Raw genomic sequence first — 21,908 nt, forward strand, 5'->3', positions numbered from 1 at the left:
TCACTAGGGGTTGTTGCTCGTAGAGTCGCTGTGATGAGTCGGAGGCCAACGTCCGTGTGGGAAAGGGGCCGCACGTCGCCAGTGGACAGTAGAGCTTCACTTGAGTGCAGGAGTCCGGTGTCCGTGTCCGGAAAGGGCCTCACGACGCAAGTCGGGGTTGCGGATCCTCGTGGGCAGCTCTCCGGTGACAGGCAGGCCGATCTTCCTCCTCGCAGCAACACTCTTCACTGTGGCCCAGGAAAACTGTGTCAGCCATCGTTCGCCGTCGGCTTTTGTAGAGACCATCGGACGCGGTTGACCTTCTTGCGTCGGCCTGTCCCATTCTCCCGAAATTCCTTTTCCCTTTCAGCGGGACGTGCGTCCTCATTGACAAGGCTGTCGCGCGACAGTTTTCTAGGAACCGCTGTCTGCTGCTTGGTTCTTTTTGCGGTGTCTGAAGGTTAGGTTGTACGTCATTCTGTGTTCTGGGGATTCCTCATCGTGGTATGCTCTTCGCTGGTAAAGACGCTGCAGCACTGGTTGCCTCTTCGATTCTTTCAAGGTTTGGGTCAGTGAGAAGGGCTTTGTTGTAGTTAGTCTCGGGGAGTGCAGAGCCGTGAAGGGCGCATTACAATGCCGAATCCTCGTTCCAAAGGTGAGCAGAGCGCACGTGCAAGGTCAGGCGTCCATATATCTACGGGTAATTCTTAGAAGCAATAAAACGTGTGGCGAAGCATCACACTCGCCCATTCTTTTTCCCTTTTTTTTTAGAAAAAAAATCAACTGCAATCATTGTCACTGTATCCACACTTAGGAATATTCGTGTAGCGTATACTGCGGTTAATTTCACAGAGATGAACGTCACAGCACTTTCATTTGTATTGCTACAGTCCGCACACAATGTACTTCTCGAGCCCAGAGCGCAATCCCATTGCCTAATAAATGCAGAGATGTTTACATTACTGACTACAGGCGTGATTATATGAGGCAGGGTGAGGTTGAACACTGGAATTACACACATGACATGTCTGGGTGGTACTACCATTTGCAAAATGTAAGTGTCCATATAATATAAATAAAAATTAAAGTGGTCAGAGAGGCTTTACAGAATACATACATACAAAATACAAAAAAAAATACAAAAGAAACAGGTACACTCTACATCCAACTCTACAGGCTCTACAGAATACATACATACAAAACACACAATTTAAAAGACAAGTACACTCTACAGCCAACTACAACTAGGTATCTTGTTCCTTTCCTTCTCCCGCGTATGTGAATTGCCACACGTTGTCATTAACTACTATACCTCGGCTTCTCAGGGGATATCTGCAGTTTTGATTTCCCATGATTGGAGGTAACCCATTATCAGCAGAAACGATTTCTGTGGGTTGCGTGTCCTGGTCCTCGGATTGGCTATTTCCTGAGGCCGGTTGTGCTGGTCCATCCGACGTGACTTCGGCTGCGCTTTCAGGGGGAGACTGGGTCGTGCACGCTAATTGACGTTCCCTTTCTTCTAAAGCGACGAAATCCATAAAGTAATCGGCAGGCGCGCTGGACCCAGTTTTCTGTGGATATGTCAGGAGCTCCTGCGATATCGACCTGGTTCGTCCCCCCGTACGCCCGGTAGCCATTACCGGTCCCCTATCACTTACTGTACTGCCGTGTTTGGCTTGATCGGGGTCGCCATCTTCGGAAATAGCAGCGGAATATTTAACTTCGTCGCGAGCTATCTTGAGGCGGTTCGCGTGGACTATCTGTGAACTCCTTCCCCGAATTTCCTGTATTCTGAACGTCACCGGTGACAGCTGTTGTGTGATCCTGTAGGGCCCCTTCCAATGTGGACACAGCTTCCGCGAGACGCCAGGTTTCGTGTGTGCCACCTGTAGATATACTCGGTCGCCCACTCTGAACATAGGATCCTTTGCCCGTCTGTCATAAATAGCCTTCCGCGCTTCGCCTGACAAATTTATGGCTCTGCGAGCCATATCATGTGAAAGTTGCATACGAATTGCTAACTCTGCGCGGTAGTCATTGAGTGTCCCGTAGTGTGGCGTCCTCGGGGCCTCCAGTAGCTCATGCGGTAAATCGGGGTCGCGCCCATACAATAAGAAAAACGGTGTTTCCTTTGTGCTTTCGTGGACCGCCGTGTTGTACGCAAACATCACGTATGGGTTCTAAAGGTCCCAGTCGCGCTGGTCTTCCGAAACCAAGTGTGACACTAGTCCTTTCATAGTTTGGTTTAACCTCTCAACGGCTCCATTAGTCTCAGGATGGTAGGCCGTCGTTTGAAGCTTTTGAACTTTCAGTAAGTCGTATACCACGGCCATTACTTTTGATGTAAAATTGCTACCCTGATCCGTTAATAACTGTTTCGGAGTACCGTGTCTCATCACTATCTTTTCTACGAATACGCGAGCGACATTGTCGGCCTTTTGGTCTTTCATGGGAAACGCTTCCGCGAACCGTGTGAGGTGATCTACAAATACCAGAATATAACGGCAGCCCTCTGTTGTTACTGGCAGCGGACCCACTATATCCATCGCCGTTCTGTCAAAGGGTTTTTTAACTTCGTCGAAAATTTGCATAGGCGCCTCTCTTCTGTTCTTTGGGGTTTTCCTTAGCTGACACGCTTCGCAAGATGAACAAAAATTATCAATGTCCTTTCTCATGCCTGACCAATGGTAGGAGCGTTCTATTCTTTGCAGAGTCTCCTTTCCACCGTAGTGGCCGCTATAGGGGGCACTGTGATACGCCTTTAGTATCATGCCCACCATGCTGCGAGGCACAGCGACCCTATCGTTACCCGTGGACCGGACATGTCTTGTTCTCGTTGCATAATACGTTCTACGCAACAAGCCGGCCTCGTCCAACACGTAATCATTTCTAGTGGAAGGATTCTGCTCGATATTGCGAATGATAGTTGATAGTTCGTGATCTCTACGCTGTTCCTCCTCTATCTGAGCTGTCTCAATCACTGGGACGTATTCGCTGATGGCGTTTATATTTGATACAGGGACGGCTCTGCTGAAGGCATCAGCATTTGTGTTAGCTTTGCCTGATTTATGTTCAATTTCAAAATCATATTCCTGCATTTGCAAGTTCCCTCTTGCTAGACGTGAATTGGGATCACGGATATTCATCAACCACTTAAGTGGCCTACAGTCTGTTATGATCTTAAATTTTCTTCCATAAAGATAACAACGAAAATGTCGCACCGCCCAGATCACTGCCAAACACTCTTTTTCGGTCGCACTGTAATTTTGCTCTGCTTTGTTCAACTGCCAGCTTGCAAAGGCTACCGGATGTTCTAGACCATTGTGCTCTTGGGAAAGTGCTGCTCCTATCGCGTATTGGGACGCTTCGGTTCCCAGAATGAAAGGTTTACTGAAGTCGGGGTATTTTAGTATAGGGGCTCGAAGCAAGCATTCCTTCAGTTTCTCGAAGGCCGCCTGCGTTTCCTCGTTCCACTCGAACTTCGCGTATTTGGACGTTAGGGCGGCAAGTGGTTTGGCGATCTTAGCGAAATTGTGAATGTGACGACGGTAATAACCAATTAATCCTAAGAACTCTCGCACGTCCCTTACACTCTGTGGCTTCGGGAAGTCCCTCACTGCAGCTTCCTTTTCGGGATCGGGGCGTACTCCATCAGCTGACACTATATGCCCCAGGTACTTGACTTCTGATTTTAAAAACTGGCACTTCCATGGCTTTAGCTTTAGCCCGACCCCTAACAGTCCCCTCAAAACTCTTTCAATGTCCGCGATGTGTTGTTCAAAGGTAGGGCTGTATATGACTATGTCATCCATATACACGTGACAGAGGTGACCAATGAGACCGTCTAGGACTACATCCGCCGTGCGCTGCCAAACGGCTGGACTATTAGCAAGGCCCATAGGCATCCTTGTCCACTGGAAATGGCCACTCGTCGTATTAAAGGCGGTCTTCTCCTTATCTCGGGGATCCATTTCTATTTGCCAAAAACCGGAGGCCATATCGACAACTGAGAAGTATTTAGCAGACCCGAGCTGCGATAACGTCTCCTGAATGTTGGGAAGAGGGTACGGGTCTACTTTTGTAACCTTATTTAGTTCTCGGTAGTCTACTACCAACCTAAATTTACCATTTGACTTTTGTACTAACAGAGCGGGGGCTCCCCACGGTGACTTTGAGGGCTCAATTATCCCCTTTTTTCTTAGTTCACACATCTGTCTGTCCATCTCTTCTCGTTGTGAACAGGGAATCCGATATGCTTTCCGGTAGACGGGGGCAGCATCCCCAGTGTTTATCGTATGTTTAACTCTGTCACAGCGACCTAGGTCGAGATCTTCTTTCGCGAATACTGACGAATATCTGCGGATCATCTCTCTGAGGGCCGCAATTCCAACTGCTGTCGCGAAATCTTTTGGTGTCCGGGAGAGGACGAACCGGCGAACAGGATCGCGGAGTCCATTGACAAACTGGGTGCACATTTGCTCTTGCAACACTTCTCTGCGCAGCTTTACTTTCTCTTCCTCGCCATTATCAGTGCTACACAATGTCGCCTGACCTAGTATCTGGACGCGAGTCGCATACGATCGAACATCTTCCGTAGGATTTTGCCTCACACTAAGAAACTTTTGGAGCCTCGCGCTTTGCGGTTCGACATCAAATTGTTTAAGGAGGGCGTCCTTTAGCTCTGCGAACGTTATCGCGTTTTTTGCCTTCTCGTCGTGCCAGACGAACTCCTGTGCGGCTCCTATCATCTTGAACCTCGTCATGCACACGACCTCATTCTCCTTCCATCCTCCCATTTGCGAAACTTGTTCGATCATCCCGAGGACATTCCCGATTTTTGGTCCCTGAACATCCCCTGAGAACTGAGGAATCAGACTACTCAAAGCCAGAATGCTGTGACTAACACTGCCTGCGGCGGCTGCCATCGCAGCTCCCTCCATAACGAACACTGGATCACTCTGCCTCACGAAATCAACACTTAGAATATTGTTGCCGTCACTCGACTCCCAATCTCAGCCGAAGAGGGAACAAAGAGTGTCTCTTCTGCTTCCCAAAAGTAAAAGATCCCACCGCTGCCACCAATGTTATAACTCAAGGCTTCTTGCGATTTGAGTGCGAGCAATTGTATACTAAAGGATCCACTTTTGGGCGAGACTGAGAGTGAGTGAGAACAACAACACAGTTCATAACAATGGGAACTGTTTATTAACAAACCCGTTCTCGATCTAACCAACGCCTCGACCCCGGGTGCGCTCTGGACTCACCTAGTAGAACTTGGTTTCGGCGATTGCTTGCACCGTCCACGTCGCCGTCCTCCTCTGGATTGGCTTTCCTTTCCGATGCTTTACGTTTTCACTAGGGGTTGTTGCTCGTAGAGTCGCTGTGATGAGTCGGAGGCCAACGTCCGTGTGGGAAAGGGGCCGCACGTCGCCAGTGGACAGTAGAGCTTCACTTGAGTGCAGGAGTCCGGTGTCCGTGTCCGGAAAGGGCCTCACGACGCAAGTCGGGGTAGCGGATCCTCGTGGGCAGCTCTCCGGTGACAGGCAGGCCGATCTTCCTCCTCGCAGCAACACTCTTCACTGTGGCCCAGGAAAACTGTGTCAGCCATCGTTCGCCGTCGGCTTTTGTAGAGACCATCGGACGCGGTTGACCTTCTTGCGTCGGCCTGTCCCATTCTCCCGAAATTCCTTTTCCCTTTCAGCGGGACGTGCGTCCTCATTGACAAGGCTGTCGCGCGACAGTTTTCTAGGAACCGCTGTCTGCTGCTTGGTTCTTTTTGCGGTGTCTGAAGGTTAGGTTGTACGTCATTCTCTGTTCTGGGGATTCCTCATCGTGGTATGCTCTTCGCTGGTAAAGACGCTGCAGCACTGGTTGCCTCTTCGATTCTTTCAAGGTTTGGGTCAGTGAGAAGGGCTTTGTTGTAGTTAGTCTCGGGGAGTGCAGAGCCGTGAAGGGCGCATTACAATGCCGAATCCTCGTCCCAAAGGTGAGCCGAGCGCACGTGCAAGGTCAGGCGTCCATATATCTACGGGTAATTTTTAGAAGCAATAAAACGTGTGGCGAAGCATCACAAAATTACCAGTCTGTTAATAGACACCGGTACGCAAGACATTTCTTTGCTAAATAGTGTTGTATTTCATGGCACCTTAACAAAGAGAAACATTGTTCTGTTAAAGGGACCGAAACGTGAATATAAACCTATCGAAACTTTATGTTCAGCGAAAACCTTGAACCTTCAAGAGTTCGAATATCAAAGAACTCCGCTGAAGTCGCTGTAGTTTTTCTGTAATCGAATTTTCCATAATTGCATGTCCAGGGACCTAGTAGGAAACCGTGCAGTCTGTCAACAATTGCATGACCCCGCGCCATCTGTCGAGGACGCATGTAATACGCGCACTTCCGGGCGCTAATCCGGCGAAAACGAAAATGGCAGTGGGCATTTGTGACCACTTTCTACGTCGAGAATGTCGAGCCTTTTGAACATGAGTGCGCTGGAATTCCGCATTCGAGAACTGTCGCTCACACAGAACTGTTGTTCGTGCGTTAGCGTGCAGGAAAGTGTGTTCTTCGCAGCAGAAGATTCCTCGTCCAGAGATCAATCGGAGTCACATTCGTCCTCAGCAGTAGCTCACCGTGCCGTGAACATGGACTGCTTTGTGAAATTTCCATGTATCAGGAAGAAACACTTGTGTAAGCCGAAACAAGCGCTGTTTTTTCGTCGTGCAGGTGTTCATGTGTGAAATGCAAACCGACGGATATTACGGATGGATACTACGGTTTTTGCAGCCGAGAGGTAGAGAATGCGTGTGAAAAGCAGACAGACGATTGCACCAGAACTAACGAATATTTCGAAATACTGTGCCTTGACACCGAAGTACTGCAAGTGTCTTTTACATACATCCGAGAAACCGAAGAGCATGGCAACATACACGGCAGCGCCGTGTGGTCTTTACGCGCTACTTGAACGGCAAACTGGACGGAAAACCCTTATTTCTGCAGGAAATTCCGTTATACCACCTGTCGGCCATTCACAAGGAGGATATGGGGTGCTCCGAGAAAATAGAATAGAAAGTACTCCACTGGATCTCGATCTGCGTCATGCATGCTATTAGGGATGCTTTCCAATCAGTGCGCTGACCTGTAGAAATGTTGTCAGCATATTTTCATTTCTTGTTTACTTCAAGCTTTCTCATTGCTTTTTCTTTGCTGTCACATCATATTATAATTACTAGTTTGTTCCTGGAGGGTTAAATAACCTGTGGGCATAGATGTATTTGTAGGTTATACTTATGTCTCATTTGTATATGTGAGGAGTAAGTAAGATAATTTTCATCAGTGTCATTCAGCTGAACTGTGTTCATAACCTTTCAGTATACTTCTTAGTGACCACGTTTCCAAATGTCAACTAATAATTGAACCAAGATTGGGATTTAACACTTAATTAACTCTGTTTTGCTAAACGGAGTACTTGTAACTGATTCATTATCACGTCACCAACTAACATTTGTAAAGAAGGACTTGAGGGCTGACTTCAAGTATTATTAACCCTTGATCTGGGTTCAAAGTTAACCATGCACCATTGGTGTGCAACTGTGCATAGTACTCCGAAATGGCTAAATAATTTATTGCATAAGTTCTCTGTTACTGTAATTGAGATGTACTTTTGTAAAGTACTTTTGACAGCCCTGCAAATTGAAACTGGCTTCAGTGTACACTACAAATGCATCGTAACATTTAATTGAAATATAATATAAGAGCAGAAGCAACATTTTGTCACAACTCAAACAATATCTTTCTTTTTTATTGTCCAGGGATTTAGGAAACAGAGTAGGACTTCCTGCCCTCTGATGTTTTGATGTGCTTGATAGAGTTGTAAAACCTGCAACAAAATAAACAAGAGAAGTATAGACAGTTTTGTCTTTCCCGTTTGAATTTAACAAGCTAGTTATATTTTACCATTTGTTCACTTTTGTATTCTCTGTTGGTGAAAAGATTACAGGAACAATAATGCTGCAGATCGAACAATGACCTGTCATCTTGATGAAGATCAGAACATTTCTTCAGGCATGCTAAGTGAGACAAAAGAAATGTACAATGAAGGTTGTACAAAAACACCAAATCTCCGTCGACTAAAACTTCTACATGTGGATGTTACCACATCGTGTAGTTTCCATTCAAAAGTAAGACTAGGCAAGGGTGTTTGGTAGGTTGTTGGCATGGCACTTGATAGAGGGGCAAACACAGTAGACAGCGTGATGGCTGCAAACTCAAGTGAAGATTTATTCAACAGAACAAGAAACCGAAAGCATGAGTGTAGAGAAAGGCAGTGCCATGCAGTGTATGGTGAACCACATTAATCTCTGAGAAGGTAGGATCGGAAAAGCAATAAAGAGAAATGACAGTTGCGTCCTAGATAGGGGAACTCTGCAAATTTAGGACCAATATGATGTGGTAACCTTGCATGGCTCACTGCAGCTCTGACACACATTGAACAATTCCAGTAGTGGGACTTCAAAGACAACGAACGTTTGCTGTTTCACTGGGCATTCAAGTGCAGAGGATGCATCTCTAGAAAATTAATTAGCGTTCCTTAGTCATAAAGTCATAATTACATCTCAACAGGAAGTATTCTTGTACCCTTCAAACAAGCTAGTAGTTCTGATCGGTTTCTTCTCCTCTTGTTGACGTCATACTAATGTTCTGCACCTGTCCAAAGACTAAAAAGAAATGTCACACTGCAACACGTGGACTTTGCCTACCTGCTTTCAGCTATTTCTGTCATGTCAACTTGAGTGCCTGGATCACACACACACACGAAGCAGTCTTGCGCCACTTCAACACTGGAAGGCCCCTAAAATTAAATTTGTTGATGTTGACAATGTTGAGTATGGGACAAGTAGGATAACATAAGTGAAATGGAATACGTCGTCGCTATATTGTAATTTATACATGTGTGACGCCTGTACATACCTAAGACGTTGTGTTGAACTCGTCACCTCGGTGAAGCAAAATCACTGGGTACTGAGCATCAGTGTGCTTCGGACGTCTTCGCAATTCGCCTTCTACGGCATCTTCGTAGTCATCGGCAGCAAAATGAGAACAGCACAAACGACACGACTGTCACATCTAATCACCGAGTGTTTCGAACCACATTCGCTTTTGAGCACTCTCCTGTTGAATCTTGTGGTAGAAAACGCCCGCCGCCGATGGTGAACGAACATGATTTTTGCATCCCCGAACACCAAAACTACGAGAGAACCTACGTGTGTCGTCTTCTGTGTCCGTGTCTCTCGGTCTTCTTCATGGATCTATACCAGCTAGCCTGCACCCTTTCCCTTGTTACCAAAACTACACCAGGCATATGTGGGTCTCTCGAATAATTGACCACAACAACCACGAACATGTCATTCACTTCTCTCCGCGCGACCAACACGACCACCCACGACGTAAACAATAAACACGATAACACAGACGGCCTTACAGATGGCGCGGCGGATCGTAGCTCGTAGCGGCGAAGTAGCTGAATGCTTTATTAACGTAAAAGCTATGGAAGTGAGCGTCATTTTTAAAGTAGTGTTTAGCTGTAAGATAATGTGCGTCAGCTTTGTTCTCTACAAAATTAACTCTCACGTGGTAAGGGTTGACCAATCCCTGGGAGCCCTGGACCTGAAACCCAAGTTGCTCTTTTTCACCGTTCGCTGGCAGCACCGTCCATGTTCCGGCAATCTTCAAAATATTTATACGTAAAAATTATGCCGAATTGAGAAGTAATGTTTTCTGTATCTTATCAAACAACGATGTTGTGCACGACAGTGGGCAAAAATATGGGGGTTATTTTTCACTTTTCGGTCCCTTTAATGTTGTTGCAATTCTATGCAGGTGATGAGGTGTTCCATCTTGAGCAAGCTCCATCTTTGCTTAGGTACATTTGGCAGATAATTCTTATGCTTTATGCTTGTAACTTACTGAGCTTGACTTAGCATGTTTTAAGACGCTGGTGACGAACGTCAGCACAAAGATCGTGAGCGGGTCATGTGCATGCTCTTTGTCAAGGCCGATCTCTCACCAATATTCTTTTTTTTTTTTTTTGTCAAGTACCCCATGGGCACAGTTCTGTTGCTGAGCCATTGCATTGAACTAGAATATATCTTTGTTGTCTCTGGGACGATTTTCTATTGGCATTGCTGAACACCGATCACAAGTGACGGAAGAAAGGGAGTCGCTCTGGCATAATGACCCCTCATTTTCTGAAGAGAATTAAGAGGGCGATGAATGGTAAGCTATATTTAAGCTAATCGTTGCCGTTCCTTTACGCTGTTTACCAAAAGTATCCTGAGTGCCATTCACGCATGGTGGCATACACAAAAAAGCTAAAATTGCAAAGTCCTTCCGGTCTTACAAGTAAATTTCAGATTTAGTAAAAAAAAAAAGAAGTTTTAGGCACCTGGAAGATGTCGAAAAAAAATTGTGTACTAAAAATGGCATTATAGACAGTATAATAATTTACTGCTCAAAATACTGATAGAGATCCCACTGTAAAACCATGAGCGGATCTAGAGGGAGTGTCTGGATGTCCTGAACCCCTCCTGAATCTCTGTCTTCACATAGTGTTTAGGTGACCCTAGATCGCGTATCTAGCATGCTGTCCATAACTACACCCCCTCCTCAGAAAAATCCTGGATGCACCCCTGCTGACAAAACGAATCCTGCTGACAAGCATAATAACACGCTTGCCAACACTGTATAGAACGAGAAATACATATGAAGCTACGGAGGAACTGTAGTGTTATTTAAGACACTTTTCAATGAAGATACCTCATACTTTTGATGGTTGTTTTGTCGAACTATGCACTAATGCACTAACAGGCATTAATTGGCACAAGCACACCAATGCATCTGGTTTCCCATTACCTAGTTCATGCTCAAGTGTGCAGAAGGCTCAAATAGAATACTGGCTCTAGTTGTGGAAGAGACAACATCGCCCATGAAGTGTTCATCAAAGCGGTGTAGTTTCGCTTATAATCGAATGATGCCCGCCGGTCACATTTTGTATTTCTCTCGAAAAAAATATATGTTATTCCACCCATAAAGAGATGCAAAAGGCGTCTGACCGCAGGTCTCTGCGATATTTTCTTCTCCGTCCACGGTGCTTCGAAGCAACCGGCGCCATTTCGCGGCTTAAATTTTTTCCATCTTTGTGCCCTTGTATCTCTTGAACGATATGTCCGATTTGAACGATTTTTTTTCCCCCGAACGCAACAAAGAGCCTTTTTACCGCACGTTTGGAAGGTCATAACCCGAGGCCCTGGATCTCAGACTGTGATGTTCTTCACATGAGCAGAAAGAGCATTCTTTGCTCTTTCGTTTGACGTTAAATACATTGCTTTATCTACAGCCATTATCCCGTAACAATGCCGTGAACACGGAAGGGTAGGGGAAAATTCTCGTTTTCGCCGCAGTTTTTACCCAAAAAGGACATCTTCAAATTTTCCGATATTTTGAACTAACATAGCTGAGACATAGCTCTTTCAGGATATACAATAAAATGTTTGCTTAATTTGGTCCCACAGGGCGCACAATTCTTTTTTCGCACCCCTATTGGGCAGCGGCCGCAGGGGTCAAACATACGTAGAAAGAGTGAACTTCTACCCCACCCCCTGTCTCTTTTTTTTCTTTTCTTTTTTTTTGCTTTCGGTGAGTGTGCCGTCATGCCGAAGGCCGACTATAGTAATATGCACAGATCACTGTGACGTCCGCAGACAAGCAAAAGTTCGTTGCTTAGGCTTTCCCGCCCTGTTAATCCTTTCAAGGTTACGTGCTTGAAGGAAACCGGACGTGGGAACATCGCATTTGTAAATAATCCGGCTTTGTCGAACCCAAGCGCGAGACGTCTATTCTCTTGTAATTTTGTTTTGTTATTTGCTGGTTTCTTCTACTTGTGAACAAAGAGGGAATTTGAAACACTCAGGTGATGTGCGATGATGCCGACAGATCGCCCAAGGACTGGTCGTCTGGTCTTCCTGGGAATTATAGGACGTGTCCGGTCCGTTATTTCTTCAAGGTGAACTCCTTTTAGAAATATTATTTGAAGTAGTTAGCCTTCCAATGGGTGAGAAAGTTGGGGCGCTGCGTGGGAAAAGACGGTCTTTAGGCGTCTACGGGGTTCCCGCCGCTGTCCTCATTTTAAGACAAGGGCCTTGCTTTCCTCGATGCTACGTATGGATTTCGTTTTGTCGTCGGCGTAGCGTGTACTTCTGCACTCCCCATGGCCAGCCGTAGCCACACCAGAAGTCGACTATACTGCCCGGACTACACTCAACGACACAAGAAAAAAATACCCTGGAACAAGAAGTTCAGGCCTGTATCCTTCATAGGATCAGGGCTTTTGAAGACCGTCTTGAGCACCTCGGAGGCAGTCCATGTCCACCACACCGAAGAAATACGTGTGAACTGCTACAACACGTTTCGACTGTAGGTTGCTGAGGCAGGGCCTTCACGTGAACAAGATCCTCCGGCTTCAAGCCCTGACGACGCTGACTTCAGTGACCCCACCGAAATTGTGCAGACTGTGAACAGGAGCATCTCAGAGCAAGATACTGGTGTGAGCCTACTGAGGCACCCGTAGTAGACGAAGTAGAAGAAACAGAGGTAGAAGAAACCAGCAAATAACAAAACAAAATTACAAGAGAATAGACGTCTCGCGCTTCGGCTCGGCGAAGCAGGAGTATTTACAAATGCCATGTTCCCACGTCCGATTTCCTTCAAGCACGTAACGTTGAAGGGATTAACCGGGTGAGAAAGCCTAAGCAACAAACTTTTGCTTGTCTGCAGACATCACAGTGATCTGTGCATATTACTATCGTCGGCCTGTGGCATGACGGCACCCTCACCGAAAGCAAAAGAAAAAAAAGAAAAAGACGGGGGATGGGGTACAAGTCCACTCTTCCTACGTGTGTTTGACCCCAGCGAGCGCTGCCCAATAGGGGTTCGAAAAACAAAATTGCGCGCCCCGTGGGACCAAAATAAGCAAACATTTTATTGCATATACTGAAAGGGCTATGTCTCAGCTATGTTAGTTCAAAATATCGGAAAATTTGAAGATGTCCTTTTTCGGTAAAAACTGCGGCGAAAATGAGAATTTTTCCCTACCCTTCCGTGTTCACGGCATTGTTACGGCATAATGGCTGAAGATAAAGCAATGTATTTAACGTTAAACGAAAGAGCAAAGAATGATCTTTCTGCTCACGCAGAGAACATCACAGTCGGAGATCCAGGGCCTCGGCCATGACCTTCCAAACGTGCGGTAAAAACGCTCTCTGTTGCGTTTTCGGGATTTTTTTTCGTATACTTTTCTCGTGACCACATAAATTTAATAGCCCACGGTGGAACGTGCACCATCCACTCTGTCAGCAAAAATTTCGTTCAAATGGGACATCTCGTTCAAGAGGTACAAGGTCACAAAATTGGGAAAAATTTAAGCCACGAAATCGCGCCGGTTGCTTCGAAGCGCCGTGGACGGAGAAGAAAATATCGCAGAGACCTGCGGTCAGGCGCCTTTTGCATCTCTTTGTGGGTGGAATAACATATATTTTTTTCCAGAGAAATAAAAAAAATGTGACAGGCGGGCATCATTGGATTATAAATGAAACGACCCAGCGGTGTTGCTCACTGTGTTTCCCAGCCTTCCTAATGATTTTCAAGCAGGTGTACATGTACTGTAGCAGCAGCGTCATAATCATCACCAGCACCGCCATCGCTTACGCGCAGCACTGCGCGTGACCCGAGCTTTCGCTTTCGGTTCATCGCCATTAACCGTCATTAAACCCATCAACCTCAGTAGAGCCTGGTCGCCTCATTTCTCGCTCTACAACTGGTGACCCGAACGTGATCCAACGTTCCACCATCATGAACGGCGACCAGCACTCCACCAGCTCTTCGCCTCCCAGCCGGCCACCGCCACTTCCACCGCTCGAGGCTTCTGTGGCACCGCTCCGCCTGCCGCCTTTCTCCATCTCCGATCCTCAGCTGTGGTTCGCGCAGGCGGAGGTTCTCTTCGACGGACGCCGCGTCACTTCTCAAGCCTCAAGGTTTGGCCACGCCATCGCAAACCTTCCTCCCGAAGCTGCGGCGGAAGTCCGCGACATAATCATCCACCCTCACCCCGAGTTGCCCTACGACACCTTACGGGACGAGTTAATTCGCCGTACATCTGCTTCGGAGGAGCGGCGATTGCAGCAGCTTCTGAACAGGGAAGAGCTCGGCGATCGACGGCCCACCCAGCTCCTACGCCGCATGCGCGACCTCGCCGGCAACCCTACCACGGACGACTCACTACTACGCGAACTCTTCCTACAACGTTTGCCCCACAATGTCCGCATGATCCTGGCCGCCGGCGAAAATTCCCGCCTGGATGACTTGGCGAAGATGGCGGACCGTATTCTGGATTTTGCTGGCCTTCCATCACTAGGAGCCGTTGCCGCCCTGGCCCCCCGCACCTCCCCTCCACCGGTGGACGTTGCAATCAATGCCATCAGCACGTCGCTCCAGCAACTCCAGACTACGGTGGCGGCCCTGGTGAACCGGGTGGACGCCATTCCCCCGCAGCGACCACGTTCCCCTCGGCGCCCGTTTTGCCGTCGCTGCTCGCCATCCCGTCAACGGTCTCCTTCGCCCTCTCAGCACCACTTCTGCTGGTATCATCGAAAATTCGGCGATGCCGCAAGGAACTGCCAGGCCCCTTGCTCGTGGCCGGGAAACGCTCCCCCCAACCATTAACGGCTGGCATGGCTGGGGGCGACAACAGCCGGCTCTTCCGGATCACGGACCGCGTGTCCGGCTGTCGCTTCCTGGTGGATACCGGGGCTGACGTGAGCGTCGTTCCACCAACCCCCGCAGAAAAACGACACCGACAACCAGACTTGGCTTTGCAGGCCGTCAACAAGTCCACCATCTCAACTTACGGTCAACGCTCCGTCACCCTCGACCTCGGCCTGCGCAGAGTATTTCGTTGGGTTTTTACCATCGCCGACCTCCCCTTCGCAATCCTTGGCGCCGACTTCCTCCACCATTTCGACCTTCTTGTGGATATTAGACGCCAGCGCCTCGTCGACAACACTACTTCTTTGCACGTTTATGGAGCCCCAGCGCATATAGCCGCCATTAGTCCCACCATACGGCTACCGTTGCCCACTGCTTTCGCCGACATTGTCACGGAGTTCCCCGCTGTCCTGCGCCAATCTCACGCCTCTTGCCCACCTCGCCACAGCGTCACTCACCACATCGTGACACGGGGCCCCCCTGTCTTCGCTCGCCCGAGACGGCTGGCTCCAGAGCGCCTCGTCATTGCCAAGAGGGAATTTGAGCACATGCTCGAACTGGGGATCATTCGGCCTTCCTCCAGCCCGTGGTCTTCCGCTCTCCACATGGTGCCCAAAGCAACACCTGGTGATTGGCGCCCATGTGGGGACTACCGTGCACTCAACATCGTCACGGTACCGGACAGATACCCGCTTCCCCATATTCAGGACTTCACCGCGAATCTTGACGGAGCGACCATCTTCTCCAAGATAGACCTCATCAAAGCCTATCACCAAATTCCCGTCCATCCCCCTGACATCCCGAAGACTGCTATAACCACCCCTTTTGGCCTCTTTGAATACGTGCGGATGCCCTTTGGCCTGCGTAATGCTGCGCAGACATTCCAACGATTCATCACCGAAGTGCTCCGCGGCCTGGACTTCGCATTCGCATACATGGATGACATCCTCGTCGCAAGTCCATCTCCGGAGGCTCATCGCGCCCATCTGCGCGCCCTGTTCTCGCGCCTGGAGGACTACGGAGTCTCCATCAATGCCGCGAAGTGCGAGTTTGGCGTTACCACCCTTACCTTCCTGGGACACACCATCACCCCGCAAGGCATCCGGCCACTCGCATCCAAGGTCCAGGCAATCCGAGACTTTCCTGCCCCCACTTCTCGCAAAGGACTTCGTTCATTCCTCGGCCTCGTGACTTTCTACCGACGTTTTGTGCCTCGCTGTGCTGCCTTGCTCCAGCCTCTCTACGCAGCTCTCGGCGCTGACCATCCGAAAGAGGCCCGTGCTGCCACTCTGGAGTGGACACCGGCAGCAGAACGCGCGTTCGAAGAGGTCAAGCAGGCCCTGGCAGATGCTGTGCTGCTCCACCATCCTCGTCCTGACGCCGAGACAGCGTTGTTCGTCGACGCCTCCACTGCTGCTGTCGGCGCAGTCTTGCAGCAGCGTCAGGATGGCCACTGGAAACCTCTCGGTTTCTTTTCCCAACGTCTCTCGCCAGCCGAAACACGCTACAGCACCTTCGGGCGTGAGCTCCTCGCCGCCTTCCTGGCATGCAGACACTACCGCCATTTTCTCGAGGGCCGCCCGTTTATGCTGTACACCGACCACAAGCCTCTCATGTTCGCCCTGCGATCGGCCTCCCTCAACCACTCGCCTCGTGAAACCCGCCACATGTGCTACCTCTTGGAGTTCACGACCGATGTGCGACACGTCGCAGGCGAAGACAATGCCGCTGCCGACGCACTCTCGCGGCCGGACGTCAATGCTCTCCATCCGCCCCCCGCGGTCGATTTGGACGGCATCGCCCAGGCGCAACAGGCTGATGAAGAGCTCGCCGCCCTTCGTTCATCCCCCGCCTCATCCACCACTTTTCGGGAGATCTCGCTCCCCGGTTCGACGGCAAGTCTATGGTGCGACACCTCTACTGGTACCCCGCGCCCTTTCGTTCCCCTGGCCTTCCGCCGGCATGTTTTCAACGCCCTCCACTCGCTGTCCCACCCTGGCGTGCGCGGCACGCAAAAGATCGTCGCAGAGCGCTACATATGGCCTCGCATGAATGCCGACGTCCGTGACTGGGCGCGGGCCTGCCTGGCCCGCCAGCGGTCCAAAATCTACCGCCACACCATCTCGCCTCCATCGCGGTTCCTTCCGCCAGATGCACGTTTCGACCAGGTCCACATCGACTTGGTCGGCCCGCTTCCTCCGGCCAAAGGCTACCGCTACCTGCTCTCGTGCATCGACCGCTTTACCCGCTGGCCGGAGGTAACGCCGATCCCTGACATCACGGCAGAGACGGTGGCCCACGCATTCCTCTTCTCCTGGGTTTCCCGATTCGGCGTCCCGTCCACTGTAACCACGGACAGAGGACGCCAGTTTGAATCGGCCCTCTTCGGTCACCTGTGCAGCGCCCTCGGAACCCATCACATCCGAACCACGGCCTACCATCCGGCTGCCAACGGCCTGGTCGAGCGCCTTCATCGGCAGCTCAAGGCTTCCCTCCGCGCCACTGACCACGGCGACACAACCTGGCCCGAGCGTCTACCCTTCGTCCTGCTTGGCCTTCGCGCCGCGATCCGCCAGGATGACTGCAGCGCGGCCCACATGGTCTACGGCTGCCCGCTCCGCCTTCCCGGATCATTCTTCACCCCCTCGGCCCCGCTCGTGCACGACCCTTCCTCCTACATCGACCGTCTCCGCCAGCTCTTCCGGGACCTCAAGCCCACGCCTACCCGCTCCGGTCCCGCAACACGCGTGTTCGTGAGCCCCGACCTTAATCAAGCCACCCACGTCTTCGTCCGCCGGGACTCTGTGCGCTCCAGCTTGCAGCCTCCCTATGACGGCCCCTACAGGGTCATCTCGCGAGCCGCGAAGTTTTTTCGCCTCGATCTTCCGCGGGGACCTGACACTGTGGCCATCGACAGGCTCAAGCCCGCATTCCTGGAGTCGGCACCTCTGGTATCGCCCGACCCGCCCTCCCTACGTCCGTGCTCAGCTCCTGTCTCCAGCATTCCTTCCCCTCCACGTCGGGTGCATTGGGCGCCGCAGCTCGCACATTACGAGCCGCCCGCCGCCTCGGATCCGGCTCCTGCACTCCTTGGCCTCGGCGCCCGACCTTTCCGCCAACCTCGGCCCTCCTCGCCAGCCTTGTCATCCGCCACGGGGGGGAGCCCTGTAGCAGCAGCGTCATAATCATCACCAGCACCGCCATCGGTTACGCGCAGCACTGCGCGTGACCCGAGCTTTCGCTTTCGGTTCATCGCCATTAACCGTCATTAAACCCATCAACCTCAGTAGAGCCTGGTCGCCTCATTTCTCGCTCTACAGTACCATGTGCTCTTGTTTTTTTTCTTCTGTGAACAGTGTGGATCCGAATGATGAGTCCTATCATCCTGAACTGTGCAGCGAAGGCGATTGGTGAGTTATTTCTGAACTTCTATGTGTTATATGGTTAGCTAGCTGTAGGACTCGAACCCACATCTTCTGGATTGATCTGGTCCAGGGCTCTACCAATTGAGCTAAGCTAACACGCCTTCTCAGCCACTTCCAGGGTGCGTCATCTGAAGGGGAGTCCTACAGCTAGCTAACCTTTTCAGTGACTTTCATCTTTGATCGTTAATCTCTTAGGCAAATTGAGGCGTTGTATGTATCCGTCCCTTCTATGTTGTTCCAGCCTCAGAACATTAGTTCTTTCACGTTCAACAGTTGCCGCCTGCGTCGATCCCGTCGTATGAATATGTGTGTGAGTCAGCAAAAATGTGAGAGTGAAAGGAGGATGAGTGAGAGAGAGTGGCTGGTTTATCCCTTCAGATGACGCACCCTGGAAGTCGCTGAGAAGGCGTTTAGCTTAGATCAATTGGTAGAGCCCTGGACCGGCAATCCAGAAGATGTGGGTTCGAGTCATACAGCTAGCTAACCTTTTCAGTGACTTTCATCTTTGATCGTTAATTTCTTAGGCAAATTGAGGCGTTGTATGTATTCGTCCCTTCTATGTTGTTCCAGCCTCAGAACATCAGTTCTTTCACGTGCAACAGTTGCCGCCTGCGTCGATCCCGTCGTATGAATGTGTGTATGAGTCAGCAAAAATGTAAGAGTGAAAGGAGGATGAGTGAGAGAGAGTGGCTGGTTTGTCCCTTCAGATGACGCACCCTGGAAGTCGCTGAGAAGGCGTGTTAGCTTAGCTCAATTGGTAGAGCCCTGGACCGGCAATCCAGAAGATGTAGGTTCGAGTCCTACAGCTAGCTAACCTTTTCAGTGACTTTCATCTTTGAACAATATAGCAGACTATATTTATTGCAGCATATATTTGTGGCATGGCAAAGTACCTAGATATTAACTCAATAGCTCCCAATTTCGTACATTTCTTTTTTTAGTTCTTCCCCTATTTCTCACTTCGCTTGATAGTTGGGATCACTGTTTAACCTCACGGTTGTCCAGGTCCTACTTTCCTCACATAAATGGCAACATAAGATATATGCGTATAGATGTGTGCATATGTCTGTTATACACTCTAAAAAATAAGGGAGTCAGGGTGACTCCCTTTGGGGGAGTCAAACCCTGCCACATATATACCCCCCCCCTCCTGGAGTCACTATGACTCCACCAAGGCAGGGGGTCATTTGATGCCATTCAAGGAAGTCATTTGACTCCCTCTTCCATGGATCTGGTTTGACTCCTACCGGCATCAAGTCACGCCATAGGGGTAGTCACTTGATGCCCGCGGGAGTGGCGGGGACCTTCCACCCCCACGACTTTCCACCTTCCACGAAGCATCGTTGCAATAAATTATGTTTCCCTGCAGTACTCGCTAACTGCACCAGTTCCTGGCCAGAACGTACAAATAAAAATTTAGTTTGGTCACTTACATCAAGGTGCACTGGTAGTTCCAACATACAGCAGAAATACATAATTTGTTGCAAATGGTATTCAACATTTTTAACAAGCTACTGAATGGTTCCAGACTATAGGCTTAAAGGGACGGTCTCGTACAGCCGGGGCGGTTCCGAAACTTAGCCAAAACTAGCTTTACGAGTACTGTACACATACAACCGTCAAAGTTTCATTCGGAATAACCAAGTCGTTTTCGAGGAACTTGTCGAAACGTGTCGTAATAGCAGACGACGAAACGTGCGCTTCTCTCATGCATATGTCACGTATGACGTCGGCCTGCGGGTGCGTCGTCGTTGTCATGGTAATTGTAACTTGCAGAAGCACCTTGGGTTGAGTCATCCCCTTCTCTCTCGAAATGGGGACACTCATGCATATACCTCCGCGAGCGGAGAATGTAGTTCGAGCATTGACTGTGGGGTCTCCGACGATGTGGCGCATAATCGGATACGTGGAAGCTAAGTCACGTCTTTTCTTTCCGCGAGTATTTAATGTGGTTTTTAAATAAACACGCACTCCTTCCCCATGTACGTCGTCAGCGACACTTCATTTCGAAGCATGATCAGTGTGCAACCGGGAGTGTAATGGAAGCGCGCGTAATATATTTTTGGTCTGAGCTGTAATGCGACCGCGCGCGCCGATGGCCAGGGACTTCAGAGCTGTGATTGTGGGTGGGGTTGTCCTGCGACTTTTAACTTGTCTCTGAGGATTAACCTAGTTGTTCTAAACCACCATGATTGCCACTTCTTAGAATGTGCATTTTTCACCTGAGAACTGAAAGAAAATGTACGAGAGTTGCCGCGGTGCCCAGTAACTTCTGAGAGTCGTCTGCTCACGCCGATGCACTAGCGCGCCCAAAAGCAGACGATTTCTGCATCCCATCACGGACTTTCCCGCAGGGCGACGTGGCCGGTCTTATTGTCGCCAACACAGATCGCGGCATGCTCTGCAATGTTTATCAATTTAATTCGTTTATTTAATAACTGTGGCGTGTTTTGTCGTGTAGATTCGCAGTATTCCATTTTCAACAAAGGGCAATCGAATGGTACACTTTATGAGAGGGGCAGGGGGTACGAGACCGTCCCTTTAACATAAGATATTTTTATTGCTTTGATAATTAGCACTCCTTTGAGACAAGATAGCAGCAGCAGGCTAAGTGACTAAGTTACACATGCTTTGCTCTTTAAATTGAAACACCTGAACCACCTACTCAACTCTGACGTTGTTCACAGCCCTGCACAAATCTGATGATTCATATCGATTAAGAACTAGCATTTGCTGAGCGCAGTGGCTATTGTCTGACCTATACTTCTTGAAACCAGTTTCGTCCAGTTAGCGGGAAGAGCTGAATTATTTAATTTTTCACCAGAATGAATGTTTTTGTTCTTGTTCTATTTTCATTTGCGGTGAGGCCAAATGTCATCTACACGGTGGTGCCTTCAAAAACCCACCAGCCTGATATTTCCTGTACGGCAGATACGGAAATGGTACCTGTGGATTTCCGAACTGAGAGAGAACCGAGTTCTCATTACCTGAGAGAACAATTCGGATGGTGATTCGATATGAAAAGTTGCCTAAAAAATGCGCAAAATAGAATGCAAAAAGGTGTCTGGCAACAGCACGAACGTCTTACTGATGTGCAGGCTGGTGATGCTGCCACAGAATTCAAGTAACACTTGCATACTTTCCGTTGATGCTGCCATTGTTACTGTATAAGAAGTCTGCTAGTAACACGTACGCGGCGTCTTCAAAATCTTTTTGTATCATACATTCGAGTAACATTTTACTGCTATTCCAGGTTAATTCCCAGTTTGCCCTAATAACAAGAACATGTGCTATGTCCTTGCAATCTCACAGGCGTTTGTCACTCAGCTGTAGCACGCAAAAGCTGAATAAGGGTGGGGTTTCCAAGGCAACCCCCTCTACAATGGAGGGTTACATGGAAATCAATGAAGCACAGCAACTAGTAGTACTTAATCGATGTACATTATGAAATTTGTGCACAGCGTCTACCTGTATATGCTCCAAACAGTGATTCCACGTTAAGGTAAGAGTTAATTAGTTAAGCTCTAGGACTGTACACAACGTTAACGGTAAAGAAGGTAGCATGCTGGATGCACGACCGTGAACCATTCGGTCAAAACAGAGAATGATGCAGAAGCTTGCAGGTCATCTATTGTGTGATGGATGATGGTAGGATACACATGGGCCTCTCCTGGCTTCTGCAATGAA

The 21,908-nt window shown here is 49.2% G+C and overlaps 1 non-coding gene across 1 annotated transcript; it reads left to right on the top strand.

Annotated features, from left to right (window-relative positions):
• Positions 1 to 18,960: 18,960 nt before the first annotated feature.
• Trnaa-ggc (transfer RNA alanine (anticodon GGC)) lies at positions 18,961 to 19,033 on the top strand. Its single transcript has one exon. It is a non-coding gene; the product is annotated as a tRNA-Ala (tRNA).
• Positions 19,034 to 21,908: the final 2,875 nt, after the last annotated feature.

The sequence above is a fragment of the Ornithodoros turicata genome, chromosome 2, assembly GCF_037126465.1.
Source record: "Ornithodoros turicata isolate Travis chromosome 2, ASM3712646v1, whole genome shotgun sequence".
Lineage (NCBI taxonomy): Eukaryota > Metazoa > Arthropoda > Arachnida > Ixodida > Argasidae > Ornithodoros > Ornithodoros turicata.